The sequence below is a fragment of the Phaenicophaeus curvirostris genome, unplaced genomic scaffold (assembly GCF_032191515.1).
Source record: "Phaenicophaeus curvirostris isolate KB17595 unplaced genomic scaffold, BPBGC_Pcur_1.0 scaffold_508, whole genome shotgun sequence".
In the NCBI taxonomy this organism is placed as follows: Eukaryota; Metazoa; Chordata; class Aves; order Cuculiformes; family Cuculidae; genus Phaenicophaeus; species Phaenicophaeus curvirostris.
In genome coordinates this window covers 23,025-28,780 of record NW_027207073.1, presented here as the reverse complement: position 1 = coordinate 28,780, position 5,756 = coordinate 23,025, and positions in this window count along the sequence as shown.

Genomic DNA, 5,756 nt, shown 5'->3' with positions numbered 1-5,756 from the left:
CCTTCTATGACTTTCTAGAGCCCCCGAGGACCCTTCTAAAGGCTCCCAGACCCTTCTAGAGCCCCTCAGGACCCTTCTGAATGCCCCCAGACCCTTCTAGAGCCCCTCAGAACCCTTCTAGAGCCAGTCAGGACCTTTATGAAGGTTCCAAGACCCTTCTAGAGCCCCCCAGGACCAATCTGAAGGCCCTAGACCGTTTGAGATCCAAGTTGGACCCTTCTAGAGCCCCTCAGGACCCTTCTGAAGGCCTCCAGACCCTTCTAGAGCCCACCCGGGGCCCTTCTGAAAGCCCCCAGACCCTTCTAGAGCCCACCCACGGCCCTTCTGACGGCCCCCAGACCCTTCTAGAGCCGCTCAGGACCCTTCTGAAGGTCTCCAGACCCTTCTAGTTCCCCTGGGCCATTCTGAATGCCCCCAGACGGTTCTAGAGCCACTCAGGGCCCTTCTGATGGCTTCCAGACCATTCTAGATCCCCCCAGGGCCATTCTGAAGGACCCCAGACCCTTCTAGAGCCCATCCAGACCCTTCTGAATGCCCCCAGACCATTCTAGAGCCGCTCAGGACCCTTCTGAAGGCCTCCAGACCCTTCTAGATCCCCCCAGGGCCCTTCTGAAGGCCCCCAGACCCTTCTAGAGCCACTCAGGACCCTTCTGAAGGCCCCGAGACCTTTCTAGAGCCCATCCAGACCCTTCTGAAGGCCTCCAGACCCTTCTATAGGGGTCCCAAAGAGCTCTAGAGGGTTCCTCAAGGTCCTAGAAGGGTTTTAGAAGGCCCTAAGGTGGTTCCAGGGGGCTCTAGAGGGATTCAGGGACTCCTAGAAGGGTCCTAGAAGGCTCTAAGGAGTCCCAGGGGGCTCTGGATGGTTTCTCGTGGTCCTAGAAGGGTCCTAGAAGGTCCTAAGTGGGTCCCAGATGGCTCTAGAGGGTTCCTGGTGATCCTAGAAGGGTCCTAGAAGGCCCTAAGGGAGTCCCTGGGGGCTCTAGAGGGTTTCTTGTGGTCCTAGAAGGGTCCTAGAAGGCCTTAAGGAGTCCTATGGGACTCTAGAGTGTTCCCTGGGGTCTTACAATGGTCCTAGTAGGCCCTAAGGGGGTTCCAGACGACTCTAGGGGGTTCCCTGGGGTCATACAATTGTCCTAGAAGGTCCTAAGTGGTCTCAGGGAGTTCTAGATGGTTCCTCGTGGTCGTAGAAGACACCTAGCAGGCCCTAAGGGGGTCCCAGGGGGCTTTAGAGTGTCCCTGGTGGCCCTAGAAGGGTCCTAGAAGGACCTAAAGGGGTCCCAGGGGGCTCTAGAGGGTCCCTGGGGGCACTAGAATTGTCCTAGAAGGCCCTAAATGGGTCACAGGGGGGCCTAGAGGGTCCCTGGGGGCACTAAAAGTCTCCTAGAAGGCACAAAATGTGTCACAGAGGGCTCTAGAGGGTTCCTTGTGGTCCTAGAAGGGTCCTAGAAGGCCCTAAGGGGACCCCAGGGAGATCCAGAGGGTTCCTCGTGGTCCTAGAAGGGTCCTAGAAAGCCCTAGAAGGGTCCCAGGGGACTCTGGAGGGTTCCTGGTGATTCTAAAAGGGTCCTAGAAAGCCCTAGAAGGGTCCCAGGGGACTCTGGAGGGTTCCTGGTGATTCTAAAAGGGTCCAAGAAAGGCCTAGAAGGGTCCCAGAGGGCTCTAGAGGGTACCCGTGGGTCCTAGGAGGGTCCTAGAAGGCCCTAAAATGGTCCCAGCGGGCTCTAGAGGGTCCCTGGGGGTACTAGAAGAGTCCTAGAAGGCCCTAAGTGGGTCCTAGGGGGCTCTAGAGGGCTCCTGGTGGTCCTAGAAGGGTCCTAGAAGGCCCTAAAGGGGTCCCAGGGGGCTCTAGATGGACCCTGGCGGCCCTAGAATTGTCCTAGAAGGCCCTAAAGGGGTCCCAGGGGGCTCTAGAGGGTTCCTTGTGGTCCTAGAAGGGTCCTAGAAGGCCCTAAGGGGGTCCCAGCGGGCTCTAGAGGGTTCCTGGGGCTCCTAGAAGGGTTCTAGAAGGCTCAAAGGGTAACCAGGGGGCTCTAGAAGGTCCCTGGGGGCCCTAGAAGGGTACTAGAAGGCACTAAAGAGGACCCAGGGTGCTCTGGAGGGTTCCCCAGGGTCTTACCATGGCCCTAGAAAGCCCTAAGTGTGTCCCAGGGGGCTCTAGAGGGTCCCTGGGGGCGCTAGAATTGTCCTAGAAGGCCCTAAGGGGGTCCCAGGGGGCTCTAGAGGGTTCCTTCTGGTCCTAGAAGAGTCCTACAAGGCTCTAAGTGGTACCACGAGGCTCTAGAGGGTTCCCCAGGGTCTTAAAATGAACCTAGAATGCCCTAAGTGGGTCCCAGGGGGCTCTAGATGGTTTCTCGTGGTCCTAGAAGAGTCTTAGAAGGCCTTAAGCAAGTCCCAGGGGGCTCTAGAGAGTTCCTCGTGGTCCTAGAAGGGTCCTAGAAGGCCCTAAGTGGGTCCCAGAGGGCTCTAGAGGGTTCCTGGTGACCCTAGAACGGTCCTAGAAGGACCTAAGGAGGTCCCAGGTGGCTCTAGAGGATTTCTCGTGGTCCTAGAAGGGTCCTAGTAGGCCCTAAGGAGTCCCAGGGGGCTCTAGAGTGTCCCTGGGGGCACTAGAAGGGTCTTAGAAAGCCCTAAGGGGGTCCCAGGGGGCTCTAGAGGGTCCCTGGGGGCCCTAGAAGGGTCCTAGAATGCTCTAAGGGGGTCCCAGGGGGCTCTAGAGGGTTCCTCGTGGTCCTAGAAGGGTCCTCGAAGGCTCTAAGGCATCCCAGGGGGCTCTAGACGGTCTCTGGGGACCCTAGAAGAGTCCTAGAACGCCCTAAAGGGGTCCCAGAGAGCTATAGATGGTTTCTCGTGGTCCTAGAAGGGTCCTAGAAGGCCCTAGAAGGGTCCCGGGGGCTCTAGAGGGTTCCTGGTGATTCTAAAAGGGTCCAAGAAAGGCCTAGAAGGGTCCCAGAGGGCTCTAGAGGGTACCCGTGGGTCCTAGGATGGTCCTAGAAGGCCCTAAAAGGGTCCCAGAGGGCTCTAGAGGGTCCCTGGGGGTACTAGAAGAGTCCTAGAAGGCCCTAAGTGGGTCCTAGGGGGCTCTAGAGGGCTCCTGGTGGTCCTAGAAGGGTCCTAGAAGGCCCTAAAGGGGTCCCAGGGGGCTCTAGACGGACCCTGGCGGCCCTAGAATTGTCCTAGAAGGCCCTAAAGGGGTCCCAGTGGGCTCTAGAGGGTTCCTTGTGGTCCTAGAAGGGTCCTAGAAGGCCTTAAGCAAGTCCCAGGGGCTCTAGAGAGTTCCTCGTGGTCCTAGAAGGGTCCTAGAAGGCCCTAAGTGGGTCCCAGAGGGCTCTAGAGGGTTCCTGGTGACCCTAGAACGGTCCTAGAAGGACCTAAGGAGGTCCCAGGGGGCTCTAGAGGGTTTCTCGTGGTCCTAGAAGGGTCCTAGTAGGCCCTAAGGAGTCCCAGGGGGCTCTAGAGTGTCCCTGGGGGCACTCGAAGGGTCCTAGAAGGCGCAAAGAGGGTCCCAGAGGGCTATAGAGGGCTCCTGGTGGTCCTAGAAGGGTCTTAGAAAGCCCTAAGGGGGTCCCAGGGGGCTCTAGAGGGTCCCTGGGGGCCCTAGAACGGTCCTAGAAGGACCTAAGGGGGTCCCAGGGGGCTCTAGAGGGTTCCTCGTGGTCCTAGAAGGGTCCTAGTAGGCCCTAAAGAGTCCCAGGGGGCTCTAGAGTGTCCCTGGGGGCACTAGAAGGGTCCTAGAAGGCGCAAAGAGGGTCCCAGAGGGCTATAGAGGGCTCCTGGTGGTCCTAGAAGGGTCTTAGAAAGCCCTAAGGGGGTCCCAGGGGGCTCTAGAGGGTCCCTGGGAGCCCTAGAAGGGTCCTAGAATGCCCTAAGGGGGTCCCAGGTGGCTCTAGAGGGTTCCTCGTGGTCCTAGAAGGGTCCTAGAAGGCCCTAAGTGGGTCCCAGAGGGCTCTAGAGGGTTCCTGGTGATCCTAGAAGGGTTCTAGTAGGCCCTAAAGACTCCCAGGGAGCTCTAGAGGGTCTCTGGGGGCACTAGAAGTGTCCTAGAATGTGCAAAAAGGTGTCCCAGAGGGCTATAGAGGGCTCCTGGTAGTCCTAGAAGGGTCTTAGAAGGCCCTAAGTGGGTCCCAGGGAGCTCTAGAGGGTCCCTGGGGGCCCTAGAAGGGTCCTAGAATGCCCTAACGGGGTTCCAGGGGGCTCTAGAGGGTTCCTCGTGGTCCTAGAAGGGTCCTCGAAGGCTCTAAGGCATCCCAGGGGGCTCTAGACGGTCTCTGGGGACCCTAGAAGAGTCCTAGAACGCCCTAAAGGGGTCCCAGAGAGCTATAGATGGTTTCTCGTGGTCCTAGAAGGGTCCTAGAAGGCCCTAGAAGGGTCCCGGGGGCTCTAGAGGGTTCCTGGTGATTCTAAAAGGGTCCAAGAAAGGCCTAGAAGGGTCCCAGAGGGCTCTAGAGGGTACCCGTGTGTCCTAGGAGGGTCCTAGAAGGCCCTAAAAGGGTCCCAGCGGGCTCTAGAGGGTCCCTGGGGGTACTAGAAGAGTCCTAGAAGGCCCTAAGTGGGTCCTAGGGGGCTCTAGAGGGCTCCTGGTGGTCCTAGAAGGGTCCTAGAAGGCCCTAAAGGGGTCCCAGGGGGCTCTAGATGGACCCTGGCGGCCCTAGAATTGTCCTAGAAGGCCCTAAAGGGGTCCCAGGGGGCTCTAGAGGGTTCCTTGTGGTCCTACAATGGTCCTAGAAGGCCCTAAGGGGGTCCCAGCGGGCTCTAGAGGGTTCCTTGGGCTCCTAGAAGGGTTCTAGAAGGCTCAAAGGGTAACCAGGGTGCTCTAGAAGGTCCCTGGGGGCCCTAGAAGGGTACTAGAAGGCACTAAAGAGGACCCAGGGTGCTCTGGAGGGTTCCCCAGGGTCTTACCATGGCCCTAGAAAGCCCTAAGGGGGTCCCAGGGGGCTCTAGAGGGTCCCTGGGGGCGCTAGAATTGTCCTAGAAGGCCCTAAGGGGGTCCCAGGGGGCTCTAGAGGGTTCCTTCTGGTCCTAGAAGAGTCCTACAAGGCTCTAAGTGGTACCACGAGGCTCTAGAGGGTTCCCCAGGGTCTTAAAATGAACCTAGAATGCCCTAAGTGGGTCCCAGGGGGCTCTAGATGGTTTCTCGTGGTCCTAGAAGAGTCTTAGAAGGCCTTAAGCAAGTCCCAGGGGGCTCTAGAGAGTTCCTCGTGGTCCTAGAAGGGTCCTAGAAGGCCCTAAGTGGGTCCCAGAGGGCTCTAGAGGGTTCCTGGTGACCCTAGAACGGTCCTAGAAGGACCTAAGGAGGTCCCAGGGGGCTCTAGAGTGTCCCTGGGGCCACTAGAAGGGTCCTAGAAGGCGCAAAGAGGGTCCCAGAGGGCTATAGAGGGCTCCTGGTGGTCCTAGAAGGGTCTTAGAAAGCCCTAAGGGGGTCCCAGGGGGCTCTAGAGGGTCCCTGGGGGCCCTAGAAGGGTCCTAGAATGCCCTAAGGGGGTCCCAGGGGGCTCTAGAGGGTTCCTCGTGGTCCTAGAAGGGTCCTAGAAGGCCCTAAGTGGGTCCCAGAGGGCTCTAGAGGGTTCCTGGTGATCCTAGAAGGGTTCTAGTAGGCCCTAAAGACTCCCAGGGAGCTCTAGAGGGTCTCTGGGGGCACTAGAAGTGTCCTAGAATGTGCAAAAAGGTGTCCCAGAGGGCTATAGAGGGCTCCTGGTAGTCCTAGAAGGGTCTTAGAAGGCCCTAAGTGGGTCCCAGGGAGCTCTAGAGGGTCCCTGGGG